The sequence below is a fragment of the Trachymyrmex septentrionalis genome, unplaced genomic scaffold (genome assembly GCF_001594115.1).
Source record: "Trachymyrmex septentrionalis isolate Tsep2-gDNA-1 unplaced genomic scaffold, Tsep1.0 scaffold275, whole genome shotgun sequence".
Taxonomy (NCBI): Eukaryota; Metazoa; Arthropoda; class Insecta; order Hymenoptera; family Formicidae; genus Trachymyrmex; species Trachymyrmex septentrionalis.
Genome location: NW_017305436.1, coordinates 421502 through 441898, shown reverse-complemented (window position 1 = coordinate 441898; position 20397 = coordinate 421502).

The following is a 20397-nucleotide window of genomic DNA, read 5'->3' as shown; positions in this document are numbered from 1 at the left end:
GAAATTGTGCTTGAAAATCGTCGTGTTGGCATTAGAGAGATAGCAGAAGCTCTCAACATCTCTTATGGATCGACTCAACACATTTTGGTTAATGTTTTGGTGCGCCGTCACATTCCAGCCTGATTGTGACTGAATTTTTGGCCAAACACGAAATAAAAGTCATCGCTCAGCCACCGTATTCGCCAGATTTGGCTCCCTGTGACTTTTTTCTGTTTCCGAAACTCAAATATCCGCTCCGGGGAACGCGCCATGAATCGATTGAGGCCATAAAAAGAAATTCGCTGAAGGAACTAAAGGCCATCCCGGCCGAGGCCTATAAGAAGTGTATGGAAAATTGGATTAATCGTTGGCATGCTTGTATTGGCTCAGAAGGAGGCTATTTTGAAGGCGATCATAAAGATTTGTATTAAAATATATAAAATTGTTGTTTTTTTTTAACCAGTCCGGGTCAAATTTGATCGGATGGTATGGATCCACTCAATACATACTCAGGTAGCATGTTAATGTTCTTTGAATATTCGTCGAATGTTATAATCGTAACTGAAATGACTTATCTAAGTGTTAGAAATTCGCACGTAACTAATGTTCGGAGAATGTTCGGAAAATACTCGTAAAAAATTACAGTATTAATGTTTGGAGAGCATTCGTCTAACATTCGGATAAATAGACAACCTGCTTTCCCGAAAATTATTTCCAGTGTCCATCACTGCGTGCATTTTGTATTATAGTTCTCGCAGACAGGATACGATTACACTTGCCGCACAGCAAAAGATGACGAAATAGCTAATTAATCTTTCGTTTTTATGAAACAGTAATAAATTCTTTGCTACCGTATTGCTTTTTGCGTAAGAATTATCTCTCCTGCTGCAGAGGAGAGAGGGAACCATAACATAAAATGGATCTAAGAAGCGATTTTCAGAAAAGCAGTTGTTGCAGGTTGCTTACTTGCAGTGGCATATTCAGTTAATGCATATAAGAGATAAGGATCCTGGAGCCAAAAATCAGTACTTGACTTCCTAGATTTTTATGGATGAAAAGACGGAGTAATTAAAATTATCCATTCCCTGATGAAAATGTAAAGCTTGTCGAAGCGTCAAAGAAGTGTGAACAAAAAACTTTAACGCTTCTTAAACATTTCATTAACTTTCCATTGACTCTTAGTGGTTTTGAATATTCATACACGCTCCACGAATTCTCCACAAACGCTCCGTAAAGTGTACCCAAAACACATCTGTCACATTTCCCACACGTTTAACATTTTTTTTCATTAACGTTTCTCATACGCTCCTTAACACTCCGTAAAGAATGCATGAAGTGTATTAACATTTCCTAAACATCTCATTTATTCGTACTTCTCTAAGTTTCCTAAACGGCGAATAGTACACCGAGCATTCAAATACGCTTTGTGTACGCTTCAAGGATATAGAGATAAAAAAATGTATTTTAAAATGGAACGTTATGGAGCTGTACAGCGAACGTAAACAAAGCGTTCTTGAGTAGTACACGGCACTGCCACCAGAGGGACTTAGCGAGAACTAACTTCTCGAATTTAAAAAACCGCACAGACTAGGATAAAAGACGTAGCATTGAAAGATTTTTCAGTTGTGTTCTAATGAAATAATTTTTTGAAGTCAGCCCCTAGGGCTCCAAGAAGAAAGCATAGCACTTTTCTTTAGATATTTACCGAATAAAAGAAATATATTTTAAAATATTATTTGCTTACAGAGGACCTCGATTACATTTCATTCTCATCTAAGAACTCGACGATGCTCGTGTTTGCCGAAGAACTTATCAATACTTTTATTTATGTTTCTTTACGTTTAGTTAACGCTTCCCTTTACGTTTCCGTTATTCCTTCCTTACATTTTGTTTACACTCCAATTAACACTTTATTGACACTCGCTTTATTTTTATCAGAGAAATAACAAATAACAGACGTCGTTTTTACATTGTTCCAATCAAAATTGTGATTGCATTCAATGCGATGGTTCGTGATGACAGATGGAGACCGTATTATTTATATCTAGCTTTATGTTCTTGCAATCTAGTCTTTAACTTTCTCTTCGTTTGACCCACATAACTGGCCTTGCAATCCTTACAAAATATTTTATAAATCACCCCTTGATGTGATAAAACGTCTAATTGGTCTTTACCTCTTTTTATATACTTATTTAACGTGTTCGGAATTCAATAAGCTAACTTACATTATTTATTTATTTTTAAGGCGATAGGTCTACTTTCAGAAACTGATTTAATATAAAGTATGATTTAACATGAAATATTATATTTGTCCTGCTATCTCTCTTTTAGGAAAATAAGAAATATAGGAATTTTTGTATTTATAAATGTAAAAAAGGAATCTGTTATTAATCGTGGCGAATATGAAATGGAGAGGATAGCCATTCTCCAAAAACAAGCGAACAGCGTCTATACGATTACGCTCACGAAATTTTGGATAAGACAATAAGATTCTGACTATTGCACATATAATAACGCCCCTTTTGTGACATAAATGATGGTGGGAGTAAAAGTTGAGAAATCTCCTCAAACAAGTAGGTTTCTGAAATCTATTCTACTATAAAATCTATATCTAAATTCTATTATTATGGAATGATATTGTGTAAAAAAAGAGAGAAATAGTATAGAGAACTATTAACAGAAGGAACAATGACTTTAAGCGGATTCTCCGATTTATATATTTTAGGCAAGCCATACGCTCTGGCAGAATTGCTATCAGTAATGTTCAACCGTCTGTATAAAGTGTTATCTATATGTTGGAAATGTTTCATGCGTGTCTCCCGCCTTTCGGAGAAAAGCGAGAGATCTTATTGGGCACTCGCGCCGGAGCGAGCGGGAGAGTGTGTGAGGGAAAAAGAACGAGCAGCTAGAGACCGCGCGATCGGTGGGTAAGGAGTTGTCGTCCGTGAGCGTCTGTCTCTGTGCAGTTATCGAGCTGAGTACATGTGCACTAGAATGTGACAACAAGATTTTGAAAAGAGAAGGGAAATAAAGAAAGTATTCTGATAAGATTGTTCTTCTTTCACAATCGTGATCCTATCTGCTGTGTTAATAGGTTATGGGCCCAGACACCCGATAACCGCGCAGATTGTGCGAAGAAATCGTAATAACTCTAAAAGTGTAGTACGCGGGACGAAAGGTCGAGACGCGGCAGCCGTATTGTTCGATCGTTTAATCGGTATAAGAGAGTAGCCGTGAGGCGAGAACGAATCGAAGATGTCCGACGCGATCTCTACGAAGAACGTCACAAAATTCAACGGCGACGATTACCAGACGTGGAAGTTCCAGATGAAGATGCTGTTCATCGCAAACCGCATATTCGACGTGGTCGATGGAACGCGGGAAAAGCCGGCAAATGAGGCCCCGGCAGAGGATCGAGCTACGTGGATGGCTGACGATGCGCGCGCGAGTTTCCTGCTGGCTTCCACGCTTGAGCCGGAACAGTTGCGACCGCTATTAACGTGTGGTTCCGCGAGTGAAATGTGGCGTAGATTGGCCAGTGTGCACGAACAAAAGTCGGCATCGAACAAACTTTTGCTAATGACGAGACTTTACGAGTACAAAATGGCACCGGAGGACTCGATGATGCAGCACATCGCGAAGGTGCAAAACATGGCGGCGCAATTGATTGATCTCGGTGAGTCTGTGTCAAACAGCACGATCATGGCGAAAATTCTTGGGGGTTTAACCACGAAATACGCGATTTTTCAAACCGCATGGGACAATGTGCCGGTGGATTCGCAGAATCTTGAAAATCTGCAAGAAAGATTTTTACGTGAAGAGGCACGATTGTCGGCGAACGACGAAGCTCCTGGAGCATTTTTGGCGACAAGAAAATCGGGCACAAATAAAAATGAAAAGGAGAGTCCGCACGACGCGAAAAAGAAGCGAGGTGTGCGGGATAAAACAAAAATAAAATGTTTCAAGTGCCACGAACTCGGACATTACGCGCGTGAGTGCCGAAATAAAAGAAGGGAAAACAGCGACAGCGATGTGAGCCGGTCACGTGATTGCGCCTTTGTCGTCGAGCAAACGTGGTCGAGAAGCCCAAACAAAGTCGTCAAAAACGGAAGTTATGAAATTCCAAACTATATAGTGGAATCTGTGCTTCGAGCCAACAAAAGCGAATCCTGGATTACCGACAGTGGCGCGTCACGTCATATTACATATAGGCGCGAATGGTTCAGCGAGTATCACGATCTTGCAGACGGCGGCTCGGTGTCTCTTGGAGACAATAAACAGTGCAAGGTCGTGGGCGAAGGGACGATTGCGATCGAGAGATACGTCGGTGGTGTCTGGAGTTCGTCGCGCATTGAGAAAGTCCTATACATTCCCGACATGAAAAAAAATTTATTTTCAGTCGGCGTGTGCACCTCTCGAGGTTACGAAGTGTCGTTCTCGGGTAAACAAGTGCTGATCAAAGACAATGTAGACATCATCGCATATGGAATTAAACAGGAGAACCAGATCTATAGGATGCTATTTCGAGTAAAGTGTGCAGCAGAATTCAATGAGGCGAATGTGGCGAGGACGAACTTCTCGATTTGGCATGAGAGATTTGGTCATCTGAACGGGCGAGCGCTACGCGAGCTGGTCGAAAAGGGACTAGTTGAAGGGGTCGAATTACCGAAGACCGGTGAGATATTTTGCGAGGATTGTCAAATAGGTAAATCGCATCGTAAAATGTTCAAAAAGGAACGTATGCGCGAAAATACTGTACCGGGCGAAGTGGTACACACGGACGTGTGTGGGCCAATGCCCGTTGAGTCACTGGGTGGTTCGCGTTTTCTGCTCACGTTCAAAGATGATGCCACGAGCTTCCGGTATATTTATTTCCTGCGTCATAAGAGCGACGTACTCGGGAAATTTAAAATATTTGACAAGCTGATCGAGAACAAATTCGGGAGAACGATGCGCGTTCTTAGATCCGATAATGGGCGCGAGTTTAAAAATAAAGAAATGAAAAATTATCTCGATTCGCGCGGAATTCAGCGAGAGTATACGGCACCGTATACGCCCGAACAGAACGGGAAAGCGGAACGCGATAACCGCACACTGATTGAAAGCGCGAGAACAATGTTGCATGCAAAAGGATTGCCGAATAAATTATGGGCCGAGGCGTGCAGCACGGCTATTTATTTAATGAACCGAGCAGGTACGTCGAGCGTGAGAAACGGTGCGACACCGTACGAAAGGTGGATCGGTCGGAAGCCTAACATGAGTCACTTGCGTATATTCGGGTCTGAAGCGTTTGTAAATATCCCGAAACAGAAAACGACGAAATTCGATGCTCGAGCGAAGAAAATGATACTTGTCGGCTACGATTCAAATTCTTCGAATTACCGCGTGTACGATCCGGCGACAAAAATGGTTTCAGTTACACGTGATGTTGTTTTTAACGAGAAAAACGAAAAAATTACGCTCTCGGTGAATAGAGAGTCGGACGACGAAATAGTCCTACCAAAGGTGGAAGCGAAGGCTGCTCCAGTACGCGAAAAGGACAACGATCAAGACAGTGACGAAGAGGTGGTGTTCTTGCCGGCCAACGAAAACGCAGAAAATGGTTCGCCAGGATTTGCTGTGTAAACACCAGGCGAGACTGTACGAAAGTTACGCGATCGAGAATCCTTGAAGCGACCGTTGCGATACGAATTGAACGTGGCTGAATACGAAATTCCGGGAACATTTGAGGAGGCGATGCGCAGTGACGACGCTCACAAATGGATCAAGGCGATCAGTAAGGAACTGAGTGCTCTCGACGAGAATAAAACGTGGACGCTAGTCGAAAGGAAGCCGGAAATGAAAACAGTCGATTCGAAGTGGGTTTTCAAGGTCGTGAAGAACACGGGAGGCGATGTTGTCAAGTTCAAGGCACGTCTCTGCGCACGAGGCTTTATGCAACGGAAAGGAGTCGACTTCACTGAAACATTCGCCCCGGTTGTGCGTTACGACTCACTGAGAGTATTGTTGGCCGTCGTCGCGGAGAAGGATCTCGAGTTAACACAGTTCGATGTGCAGACAGCATTTCTGTACGGGAAACTGGACGAAGAAGTTTTCATGGAAGTACCGGAAGGATTGACAGTGAAACGAAGTGCCGCGAAAAGTGTCGTTTGTCACTTACAAAAATCTCTGTATGGTCTCAAACAGGCACCTCGGTGTTGGAACCGCGAGTTCCGTGCGTTCTTGAGACAGTTCGAGTTTCACGAGACTGACGCGGACAAATGTATATTCGTCGGTAAGGTAGAAAGATCGGTTGTGTATTTGGCATTATTTGTAGACGACGGTTTGCTTGCCGCAGAATCGAGAGATGCTTTGGAGTGCGTGCTCAGGCATCTCAACGATTCATTTAAAATCACGATCGGCGATACGAGCCTATTTGTCGGCAAATCGAGCGCGATCGCAAAAAAAAAGAGTTTGTTTATACACCAGAGTGCATACACTAAGCGTGTGATTGAGAGGTTTGGTATGGGCTGTGCGAAGCCAATGAGTGTGCCGTCGAATCCGAGTGTAATTTTGCACCCCATTGTCGAGGGGGAAGAACGAGCGGAAAACGTGCCGTACAGAGAGGCCGTAGGATCACTCATGTTTTTGGCAATTATATCGAGACCCGACATAGCATACGCGGTAAACTCTGTGAGTCGATTTCTGAATAATCACAACAATGATCACTGGCGATCGGTGAAGCAAATATTTGCGTATTTGTCCGGAACGATCGAGTACGGAATCAAGTTTCGTGGCGGTGGAAGCGTGCCAAAATTAGTCGGATATTCGGATGCCGACTACGCAAGCGATCTCGAAACGAGGAGATCAACGACAGGTTATGTTTTCCAACTCGCCGGTGGTCCCGTTACATGGTCGAGCCAACGTCAAAAGTTGGTAACATTGAGCACGACAGAGTCGGAATACGTTGCTGCGTCGGCAGCGTCAAAAGAAGCGATATGGCTGCGAAGGCTATTAGATGGTATCGGACATCCATGTGATAACGAGACTGTGATTTTTGTAGACAATATTAGTGCGATAAAATTAGTTAAAAATCCTGACACAAACGTACAAAGCACATAGATGTCCGTTATCATTTTATACGCGAAAAAATAGAGTCAAGAGAACTAAAGGTCGAGTACTTGTGTACAGAAAACCAAAAAGCGGATATTTTTACGAAGGCACTTCCGAGAGAGCGTTTTTGTATGTTGCGTGAAAGTGTAGGTGTAATAGAGCGTATGACACGCAGAAACGATGGAAGTGTTGGAAATGTTTCATGCGTGTCTCCCGCCTTTCGAAGAAAAGCGAGAGATCTTATTGGGCACTCGCGCCGGAGCGAGCGGGAGAGTGTGTGAGGGAAAAAGAACGAGCAGCTAGAGACCGCGCAATCGGTGGGTAAGGAGTTGTCGTCCGTGAGCGTCTGTCTCTGTGCAGTTATCGAGCTGAGTACATGTGCACTAGAATGTGACAACAAGATTTTGAAAAGAGAAGGGAAATAAAGAAAGTATTCTGATAAGATTGTTCTTCTTTCACAATCGTGATCCTATCTGCTGTGTCAATACTATATAACCCCCTATTCTTCCATCTGACAAGATGCTACGTAAATCGCTAGTTAGCTTTTTTGTGGGAGCTCTGGTTATTCTCTGATAAGTATTAATATTCGAGAGAATGACTTCCATTTCGTGAACATAATCGGCTCTATTCAAATCTGTAACGTTATCATTGTCAGGCCTCGTGATAAGTAATTCATTATGATCTTCGATGAACTTACGTGTGGCTTTTAAAAAAAATAGAAAGCTGTTTATCACTAGGGCTAACAGAGGGGAATTCTTTAGAGAATTTATTGAGAATCGAAGTGGAGTTACTTCTAGTAAACTAGTAAACTTTATGACGTTATCTGGACGGCCAGATATATTCAATATTTTTTATAAATTCAATTAAAGTTTTTTCTATATTGTTCCTGTTAATAAGCATACCGAACCCTTCGCCAAATTGTAACACTAATTGAACTTCCTGTGGGATATCAATGTTGCTAAGATTGACGAACCAATCATCATGTATTGAATCAAACAAAAAAACTTCATTGAAAATGTTAGGAGAAATAGAAACGGTTTTTTGCTCAGCAGAGTCATTAGGAACAGAAGGGCAAAAATAATGTAAATCAGAATCCGATAAAATCTGATTTGAAACAGAGCAAGTGTAAGATATAGATTTAATCTGAGAATTTTTGGTTGTATGTTGTTTAGTCTTGAGCCATTCAATCTTTTTGTTAATTCGAAAAGTTTAAAAAATAAATATGATCGAGATAAATAAAAAAACTACAGGTTCTGGTAAAGAATCATGAATCGAGTTAGTAGTGTAAAAAATGTTATTTCTAATAAAATTTAAATGACAGTAAGCATCTTTCCAAGGAAAGTAAGTTCCAATCGCAATACAACTTTTACGAAGTTACGTTGTAAAGTATTTAATCGCTTGTAATGAGAGCTATTGTAAAGAAAGAAAATGTTCTGCTTCAAGAACATATGTAAGTGTTGAACTAAGTCATGTTTAAGACAGTATTTGATGAACTTAATGCGCATTCTAATGTTAAGCTATATCATCTACGTATTATTATATAATATCTAAAATAAAATAGCAAGTTTAATCCTAGAATTTGTAAAGCCCTTCTTTCCAAATCCTGTAATACCATGTCTGCTATTGATAGTGGAGAACCCATAGATGTATCGAAACTTTGTCTATATATTTTATTATCAAAAGTGAAATATGTTGTATTCTAAAATTAATTCTATTGCTAATATGAATTCTTCTTTAGGTATGGAATAATTTTTTTAAATGTAATCCCACCTGTTATTCAAACTCTCTAAAGTCATATTAATAGAAATATTCGTAAACAATGACACGACATCAAGTAATATCATGTCCTGCCCTTCCAATTTTTTCACCATTTGAAAGCTGTTTTTAATATGACTAAATAACTTTGGAATGCTCTTATAGATAATGTCGTGTAAAAAGGCTGAAAACGAATGTAATGTGCTATCAATAGTTGAAACTATGGTTCTTAAAGAGTGTCTTAATTTGTGTTTTTAGTATTTCATAAGTCCTCGGTAAGATCCCATTACTACAATAAATTTTGTTATAAACTTCTTTAATTATATAATTCTTTGTTTTCCATCTTGCAAATATATCACGTGTTTTATCAGTCAATTTTCTTGTCGGATCTTTATCTATTATGATATATGTATTTTTATCACTAAGAATTTCATTCCTTTGTTTGCAGTAATCTTCCTTATCCATGGCAACTGTAATATTCCTTGTCTGCTTTAGTGAAAATTATTTCCGGATTGTTTTTCATAAAAGTTTTTGTGTTTTTAACTAATTTATGTATTTTTAGCATGTTTCTTTTGTACGTGTTAGGTTGAGATTGTATATTCCGTACTATAAGAATGCACCGATTTCTAATGTCCGATTGTTGACTAATTCCCATCTTTCTAATATTATTTTCAACACTTTTAATAAATTCCGTCGTGTTGACTTTTTGTCAATAGATGGAACAGAGAATTTTGGGCCTAATTGTAAAAGGCTTTGAACCTCCGATGGAATATCTTTCCCTGACAAATTGACAAACCATTCGTCCTTTGATTCATCTAACGATGACTTAATTTCGCCATTAATATAACTCGAAAGCAAAATCTTAGTATACTCTACTCATCGTGATCTTATTATTGTGGAATGTTTTACCAAGTTATCAGAATTAGATACCGTGTTATTTCACCGGAGTTCTGTTGTTGTTACGTCGCGACGCTATTGAGATGTTCTTCGGTTTTAAAGTCAATGCATTTAAGCAATTTACCCGGGGGTCGGAGATCAAGTTGTGCGGTTAAGGATGTTCACTAGGAAGTATTGGATAATTACTCGGAAGGATAATTTTGAACCCAATGCCAAAAAGATTACGAAACTTATAGGCGAATCTGCGTGGATCGGCTTTTCGAATGTCCTTGTAGTTAGGAAACGTGAGATTGATTTCCAACCGTTTGAGGGAATATACACTTTCGCGGGGTGAGTCTTTCTTTTGATCTAGTAACTGCGATAATTTTTGGCAATAGGGGAAAGGATCGTGGTTTGAAATGAGAGCTGATTTTATTTGAAATCTCAATCTCTTCTCTCGCTGTCTTCGTCGAGGAAAGAGAGCCGTGGGGAAGGATCGACACAAATCGGGAGGCGCTTCGTCCTGAGGCTCTTAACGAGCCGGGGGTCGAACGGAGGACGAAGTGGAAACCTCTGCTCGTGCTCCGCTAAACGGACACACGAGTCGGACGTACTTCGAAAAAGGGCCCAAACTGGGTCAGTGTAGCGAGAGGGGCGCACTTTAACGCCAGCTGCGCCAGTGCGGCCGTATGCCCTGACTTTCGGTCATGGAACTTAATCCAAGTGATCGGAGAGAGGGCGAAGTGCAATCGCGGGAGAGCTTAATAATACGAGGAGAGGTATTATTTAAATAATGACTACCGAGAAGTTAATTTTACAATGATATAATTAAGAAAAAAAAACTGGAGTGATACATTTTTGAATAAAATATAAATACAATTTTATCAGGTAAATACAATAATACAATTTTTGGTTTTCTGGATTAAATGTACGCGTTTATCGATGTGTGAGAGTGTGTGTGTAAAGTATCATAGCAGAATGGAAGGGAGGAGTTACGGAGAGAATAGCGGGAGGATAAAAAGAGAAGGAGGTTTTGGTGAGTGGATTTGAGAGGGTTTGGCCTAATTTTCCTCGGATGATGATAGTGTTAGCGGACATGAACGACCGGTCGACAGGAGGCGAACAATTATCGTTCGGCGACGGCGACAGATTGAAATTATAATGTGAACGGACTGCAATGTTTTCATTTTCTTATAGGAGATCAAAAAGGAGAAAGAAAGAAAGAAAAGAATAAAAATAAAATAAAACAAATGAATAATAAAAAAGAAATAAAATGAAATATTGAAATAAGTTACCAAAAGATAAAGCGAGGAGGAAGCCAGAGAATAGAGATATACTGACTTACTACTGAGATGCTTATCGTTGGAGATCCTCCGGCCAGGATGTGCAAGGCCGGTGATGTTTCTTTAACACTGACTCTACTGGAGAAAGAGGGCTTCGGAAATCGGATAGAACCTTTTGAGTATCGCGACAAACTCACTGACTCTTATCGACTTTGAATATTGCGACCGACTCACTGACTTTATCGGGAACTTTGAGTATCGCGACCAACTCACTGACCCTATTGGAACAAGTACAACTCCGGAACTTAGAGAAAAATCTGCTATCTGGTGCAAGGGTTGCGGAATCGCGATTTTTATACTAATCGCCCCAGATTACTCAAATTTGGATTGGTGGAATAAGTTTCGTTGGCTGGTAGTAGAATTTTCCTTTGCTCTTGGATCAAGATTCTGGGGGAGGAAAGGATGTTGACAGGATTCTGTAGAGGGGGAAGTGAAACTCCAAAATTTTATGACCTTAAGATTTATGGGGAAACGCGCGTCTCGGGTGCCGAGAAGTCGCGCATGCATCGTCGCCACGGGACCACCCAGAATCTACCCCTGAACGTCGCGTGCCGTTTCTTAAATTTTATAATTTTGTAATTCGCGAGAATCGTCCGCAACTTGACCGTTAATCTTGGCGCCGGTCTTACGCTTTTCCATAGGTATTTATTATTGATTTTTATCTCGGAGCGACATTCACGAGGAGATACCGGATTCCTTATTTTAGTTTTTAAGATAGAGAAAAAAAAAGGAAAGAATATAAAATTTTAGTGTTTCGAGGAATTCGAGATTTCTATGAAAGAAAAGAGTCGCGTGAGTCCGCCGGACGTAACAATATATAATACTACTTAATTATTAAGCATATGTGCTATTGTTTAGTTATTATTTTAAAAAAAGGAACCTTTAAAACAAAAGAAAATATTGTAGAATAGATATTTTTTATCTATGTGACGCGTGAGCTATCTGTTGGTTTGAATGTTTAAATAAAGGAACTAGATGCTTGCTATAAAAGGGAAAAAAATTGTACAATATATAAAAGGTATGGTAAAATTTCAAAATAAAGATAAAATATCAAAGGAGAAGGGACAAAATATCAAAACCAAGACGAAATACTAAACTAGAGATAAGATAAAGACAAGGTATAAATCGTATATTTATAATAAGGAAAAAGAGAATTTTATGGGGATGTAACATTGTTTTCAATATGACTAAAATAATTTGTAGGTTTTATTAATTTAGTTTAACATTATGAATATGCGATCATTTGCGATAATTGATTTTGTTCTGCGATTTTGTCGTTATGTTAATGTCTGAACAGGGCTCAATCCGGTAACCGAAAGTTGTAACGTTATGTAATTTTACCTTTGTTAATTGAAATATATTCTTTTGTTAATTTCAAAGAAACGTGTTGACTCTTCCTTTGCCCGTTACTTATTATCATTTGGTTAGTTTAATAAATTGTTTCTTTTTTAGATAACCAATTAATTTTATTATCAATTCTCTTACATTGTCCAAATAGATAAAGAGTATTCTTGTCTATTAATGAACCAATTAAAAATATGTAAATGAATATATCGAGATAAAACTCTTGCAAGATGGAAAACTTGAGTCTTAGCATTATGTAATTTTCTAAACGCATCATTTAATTTGATTCTCAGTAATTTCCTAACATATGTAATTTAATTGAGAGCTTAAGGCCACTTTATGGGTTTATTTTTCAAAATTTTCGATTTCCCAAAAGCATCATTTTCGGGTACCTTAAGTATGTAGAATTAGTGTACAAATAGTTAGAAATCGATTATCGACCGAGAAGAAGTCCTAGAAGAAGTCCTTTTTTTTATAATTTTACTAACAATTGTCAACACAAAACTTTAAACGCGTTTTTCTCGAAACTACGTTTTTCGACTTTTGGACCACGATTTTGGGAGAACTATTTAACCGATCGGGCTGTAATTTTGAGGGGTTGTTCAGAATTTATGTAGTTTTAGCCCCTAGTGGAATTAGAATTTTTCGTTTACTTTTAACCCCTTTTTTAGACGATTTTAGGGGTAAAAAAGGGGTGAAAAAATTCTAAAGTCCGCCATTTGTTTTTAATGCCCAAATCGTTTCATTCTACTACGGGATATAGCCACTAACATATATTTTAAGAATCTTTTTGGATTTTTTGTTTCAGACGATTAGAACTGGAGATTTCAGGGTCCAAACTTTTTTTTCCACCTTCACTTCAGCCGCCATTTTGAAGCCGCGCATGCGTGAAATCGTTTAAAAAAATTTTTATACAATCTTGAATAAGTGACAAATAAAGTGTAAAAAGTTTGATTAAATTAATTGCATTTTACTACTGAAAAAAACTTCTTGAAAATATGCCGAATAAACCCATAAAGTGGCCATAAGTATCTATCTCTTTTTAGACAGAGCAAAGAGAGTTACGTCATGTATGTGCAATGTTATATTCATTTATTGACATTATATTATTCTAATCTAAAATGGCATTGGACATAAGAAAAAAGTGCTACTATGGCTTCGTATCGATATAATTATTAGTTAAAAATCTGTATTTTATATATATTACAGATGTTTAGTATTGATAATATATATTGGATGGTATACGAGGCGTGATCAAAAAGTAAGGTGAATTTTTAATTTAAACTTCCCGCGCTAATCGATTCGAGCAAACTTTTTTATTTTTATGTTGGTACTACTGTTAGTGACATCTGTGGCAAATTTCATGTCAATGTCATCATTAGTCATATAGTTACGCTTGTGTTTTCTAAACGACTAAAAGTGATTTTGGCGATTTTTACAATGTCTGATTTTGCTGAGCAAAGAAGTGCCATTAAATTTTGTTTGCGGAATGAAATTTCGGCTGCGGAAACGTTCAGAATGTTGCAGAGGGCCTTCGGAGAATCGACTATGTCGCAGAAAAATGTTTATAAGTGGTACAAAGACTTCAAAGAAGGCAGAGAACGTACTGATGACTTGGAACGCCCCGGACGACTATCAACGTCAATTGATGAGCAACACGTGAAGAAAATCAAGGAATTGGTGCTCGAAAATCGTCGATTGACAATTAGAGACCTTGTCGATATGGTTGGCATTTCATTTGGTTCAGTTCAAACAATTTTGAAGGATCACTTGGGCCTCACGATAATGCGCCGTCTCACACGGCATTGATTCTTCGTGAGTTTTTCGCCAAAAATTCCACTCATATCGTTCCGCAACCGCCTTATTCACCTGACTTAGCTCCGTGTGACTTTTGGCTATTTCCCAAACTCAAAAGATCGCTCCGGGGACACCGCTTTGAATCTATTGAAGAGATTCAACGTGAATCGCTGCGCGCTTTGAAGGCTATACCGGGAAACGACTTTTTGGCATGCTTCGAGGCATGGAAAAAACGTTGGCATAAGTGTATTGTATCGGAGGGGAATTACTTTGAAGGGGATCAAATTGATTTGGATGAATAAATAAAGATTTTTTATTTTATAACAAAATTCACCTTACTTTTTGATCACACCTCGTATATTGAAACGCGGCCTACATTGCAAGTGTATATAATACAATTGTATTTCTAAAGCCCGATTTCACAAATATAAGATTAACTTCAATCCCGATTTATTTTTTTCTCAATTCTAAAATTGGAAAATTTTCCAAAATTAAATAAATCTTACATTTATGGGATCGAGCCTAATACATGTTTTCGTCCCTGAGCTCAGATGATTCTGTAGGAAACAGAATAAAAATGTCGATAATTAATCGATCGAATTTCCTGCATGATCATATAAACTCAGAGGGCGTAAGCATCTTATATATTGAAAATAAAACCTGTAATATCGACCTTAATTAAGTTCTGCCGTCGCTCCAGCATCCCCTTAATGGCTCTCATTTGAATAATAAACATATTTGATTTCATGTGGTTAGTCTCTTTACTAAAGTGCCGATTGATCGATGCAATCGTTTGTATTATTAATTATTGATATATTTCTAGAAATTGTTGTTTACCGAAACATGAATTTATTAAAGCTGTTGAATTTGTTTTTCACCTTTAATAATGTTATATATAAGCAACACTATAGCATTCCTATGGGCTCTCCGTTATCTCCCGTCGTTACTGATTTGGTCATGCAAAATTTGGAAAGTAGAACCTTGTCTTTGATTCGATCACCGTTACTCTTTTGTTATAGATATATAGACGATATAATTATGGTGGTACCTACCACTTTGATTAATTCGGTTCTCGATATTTGTAACTTTTAGCATCCGAGGATTCAGTTTACCATAGAAGTCGGTAATAATAGGTTAAATTTTTTGGTTGTTATTAATGAAAATAAAATCGAATTTGATTGGTACCAAAAGTTAATATTTTCGAGGAGGTACTTTAATTTTTTATCTCATTATTCGATTTCTCAAAAGAACGGCACGATTGCCGGTTTGGTAGATAGAGTGATTTTACTTTCGAATCCTAAATTTCTGATAATCTTGATAATTTTTGTTTTGTAATTAAAATCTTGTTGGAGAGTGATTATCCATTAGAATTCAGTTTTGATAATATTAATAAACGATTAAAAAACTATTAATTTTAAGAGAAAAAAACGGGATAATAATATCGAAAGCGCGAGGCTTTCATAGTTTACTGTTCCTTACATTCCAATGTTTTCCGAGAAATTCAGTAGATTAAACAGCGAGGATATTAGATACCATTTTATAGAGTGTTAATAAGTGAATTTATCAAAAATTCCCTTCCGCATGAAAAGAAATCTAATGTGGTATACAAGATCTGTTGCAAAGATTGCGAGCTACATAGGACAAACAAGAAGGCAGCTGAAGATGAGAATAGCTGAGCACAGGAATCATATTTGGTGGAACACAACCACATATTCGGTCATAATTGACCACCGATTGGGTGAGGACCATGAGTTCGATTGGAAAAATATTGCAATTTTGAATGAGGAACCCCAGTACAGAAAGAGATTAGTGTCAGAGATGCTACACATCAGGAAACAGGCACGGGGCCTCAACCTGCAGACAGAGTTGAAGAGGCTTCCCAAAGCCTAATTTCCAATTGTAGACGGACTATAAATATTGGAGCGTTGTTATTGCCAGCTAATCAGTGTTTGTAACATTCTTTGTTACATTAAGATTCAATTAAAGATTCAATTTCAGTTTTGATGTCCGTCTGGATTATAATTAATATCAGAATTTTTTTCCCTTCTTTTTTCTTTTTTTTTTTGAGATTAACATTTTAGATGTATTAAAAGTTATTCATTAATTTCAACATAATTGACACTGATTCACTGAATAGTCAAAGACTGGTTTTTATCTAAACAGATAAAATTTAACCCTAGCTCTACACACTTATTTTTTGTAAGCTTGATATACATACTGGGATCCCATCCATATTTGTTACTGTAACTTCCATAAAAATGAATATATTTTAATTAATTTTTTTTTTTCAATCGATAAAGAATTAATTAAGGAACAAGCTCATAATGTGTAAAAGTCGATAGAATTAAGAAATTTCGAGATATATAAGTTTAAAGAAAAAGAAAAAGAAACGCGAAAAAATCTTGATTTAGAAAATTGCGCTGGGGTCTCGGGAATTCCAATTTGTGCAGCTAGAATTAAGTGTTTGCGATATGGTGAATTTTTGTTTTAGTAAGCTACTTTCTATTATTTTACAGTAAATCATTTTTGCTCCCAACAAATTTATTTTTTAATAAATTTTAATACATTTTAGATTGTTATTAGAGTTCGTTTTTATATTACAGTTTCCGTTAATAGGTGGAGGTGGCTCACTGAAATAAATCAGTTTGTAAAAAGATTTTTTGTAATTACATCATATTGTCTCTGAGGAGGAAGTGTCAAAAGTAAACCGAAACATGTAAGCGGGTTAATTGTTAATAAAGTGATTTTGTTAACCGTATTGGTTTGCATAAGGATTACTGTGTTTGCCTCCTATTGCTCTGTTTTATCCAACCATTTTGTATTATTAAAGAATTTTTAGGAATTAATTGATATTAACATGTATAAAATTCTTATATATCTATTCTTATATATATTTATTGAAATAAATAGAAATGGATTCAGATTTTCAGAAATATTGATTCACGAATGTTAAAATGAATGCTTTTCAATCCTGAATGCATTTTTATTCATTTATAAGAATTGCATGGAGCATATCTCTATGCCTTTCAATTTAAATCTAATATTAGCTTTTTCGGTGCATTGTGAATACTGTTTAATTCAAAATTTTGAATAAGAAATACAATTTTTTAATCAAATTGCATCCAATTGAATCTAATTGAATCCAATTGAATTCAACTAAATCCAAAAAAAGTATTTGCTGTTAAAATACGCATTCAGATAAAAAAAAATTTTAATCCATTTTAATCCATTTTTGTTTACTGGATACATCAATCATTCATTTTACTTCTAATCAAAGAAAAACAAAAGAATATAGCTCTAGCTGGAGACACTGGTAGTGTCTCGGCGCTACATGCAGCGACACTGCCGTGGTTACCTTACGCGAGCCGGCGAATTACCAGGGATCGAGATTATTGGATTTCAATAAGGACTGAATTGATTAGGTTCTAAGTATGCTCAATCGATTGCATCCGGTCTAAATATATAATGAAAGTATTTTTATTTTTTCTCTACGTGCCCTACGAATCGAGATATTGCGACGCAAAATTCGAATCTGAAATTTTTATATTAAGATTAAGAAAAACGTCGTCGTCGCCGCCGGCTACGGAGTGCGGGATTTGTCCTTTTGGAATTTGGCGCAAGAGGCAAATGTAGCGCTGGCAATGCATGGTCACATCACACATGTCTATTTTCTGTGAGAATTTTATAGGGATTTATGATATCGATTATGGCGCTGATAGCGCGCTTGCTAGATATATGTTATCCTTGTATTACGTCTAATAAACAACGAAGATAGACTGACAGAAGTAGCACTAATAGCGTCTTTTCGAACGCACTAGAAATGAAGCGCGAAGAGAGAAAAGGATAGCGGCATCTGATCGTAGCAACATCATTTATTTCTTCACAGTTAACAGGCCTCTGAACGGCACTTCCACTCACAAAAGAGGCGTGATTTATCTAAACTAAGCACACGAAAGGCTGTGTTCTAAACTTCACTGCCAGGACTGGAAATCTACAATTTATGTTACGTATATTATATATTTTCAGCAGTGACAGTGAATTTTGGAACACAGCTAAAATTGCTAAATTTTAGTGAATTCGCGCCATAAAATTTTTGTCAATAAAATCATCATATTTTTAGAACTTATATTTATAAATGTAAACCTACTGAAAAATATTAGAGCCATTAGAGGTCTGTTCGCGTTGCTTGCACTTTTTTCACTCAACATCTTCGCTTTCTCTTTTTTCAACTCCCAAATATATATTTACCTCATTTTAAGTGCAAAAACATTTAAGGATTTCGAATAACGCAAACAGATCTATTTGTTTAACCTATATTTAATTAAACAAAAATATCTATCGTGTAGGTGACATGGACTATAGAGAGCCTATAATCAGAGAGTCGCCAACTTGATACTTGACCCGAATCGCTTGCTGATTAGTTCAGGGCGCGTGGCGCTCGAAAAGGTTAGAGTGACAATGATAGGAAAATAAAAGCCGTAGTTTGCATCATTGTCACTCAATTTTTTCTGAGTATCACACGCCTTGAGCCAATCATGAGCGATTTGAGTCAATTTGGCGACTTTCTGATTATAGACTCTTTATCACGGATCACGGACTAAACGTACGTATAGAGGCCCAATGACTACGTTTACACCATGCGCTTAGTCCGTGAACTATATGATAGGTATTTTCGTTTAATCTACAGGATAAACAAGGACATTTATTGTATAGGCCGCGGCCTAAATGCACGATGTAAATGTAACCAATGAGCAACGCAAGATTATTAATTATATAATTTACATAGGTCATGCTAAATGTTATTGAATATAGGGATTTATGACATTGATTATGGCGCTTGTTAGATATAGTTTTTATTTGTTATCTTTGTATTACGTCTAATAAACAACGAAGATAGAATGCGCAGAAGTAGCGCTAATAGCGTCTCTCCGAACGCAGTAGAAATGAAGCGCGAAGAGAAAAGGACACATAATGGCATCTGATCGTAGCAACATCATTCATTTCTTAACAGTTAACAAGCCTGGTAAGTAAATTTTATTCTTATTCAGTGAACTTTTATTCTTATTCAGAGTTCAGATTAAATTTATTGTTTTTATTATTACTTTTAAATTATGATTACCTTTTATTATTTATTTTTATTAATTTTAATTTTAAACTGTTTTTATAGTTTTTCTTACTTGATCTAGCAGCGCCAAGTGTTTTTACATGAAAAATTTTCTAAATTAAATTTTTTTGTACGGTTAACTCTTTAATTTTTTGACACTTAAATTGAGCAAGGTAACGCAATTTTATGATAATGTTTTGTATAATATTTTAAAGGAGAATTAAATAACCACTACTTCAGTTGGAAGAGAAAATGGCTTTGAATGAATTGTGATACTTAATTTCAATTTCATTTAAGAAGAATTTAAACCATTTAGATTGGAATAGGAAGATTCTTCAACAAGATATACATATAATTAGGTTTTATTTCATAAAAGTTAAAGATAGTACCATTTGGATTAAGTAAATAATAATAAAGATAATATCACTTGGGTTTTACTTTTTATTTTGATAGTAGAATTTAACTTGGCGCCACAGTTGTTGATATCAATTCCTTTATACAAACGATAGATATTAGATTAATATTCATTATTTAATTTGGTATAGTATAATATAAAGAAATGGAATTTAACTTGGCACCAATTGTTGATATCAAATTTTTTATTCGAATGATACATATCATTAGAGTTAAATAAATAACAAGAGGCAGTACCATTTGTGCTTTTTTAATTTATTAGAATTTAACTTTATTAGTTAAGATTGTAGCATCTGAGTTTTAATTTTTCATTTGATATATTAATTTTTTTCGAAGAGTAATAATTTCTAACAGAGAATTAAAGTTGCCATTACTTGAATTGGAATAAGATCTTCAATAAGAATATTCTTGAAAAAAAATTAAAACTACTATTAAAATTACTATTAATTGGGTTTGATACTTAGTATTATATACAAAGGGCCGGTTTCACCAACTCGATCAAGCCGAGTCGGTGTCAACCATAAGTGGTCAATTCTACTAAACAGCAAATACAATTAGTCAGTTCCAATTAAGTAATTGGCGTTGGTGAAACCGGCCCAAATGATTCTTCGCGAAAAGCATGCGTGCTTACCGCTTTTTTTACATTTTTTTAAAAAGGTAAGGTAAATCCGTATTATAAATCAAACTAATTAA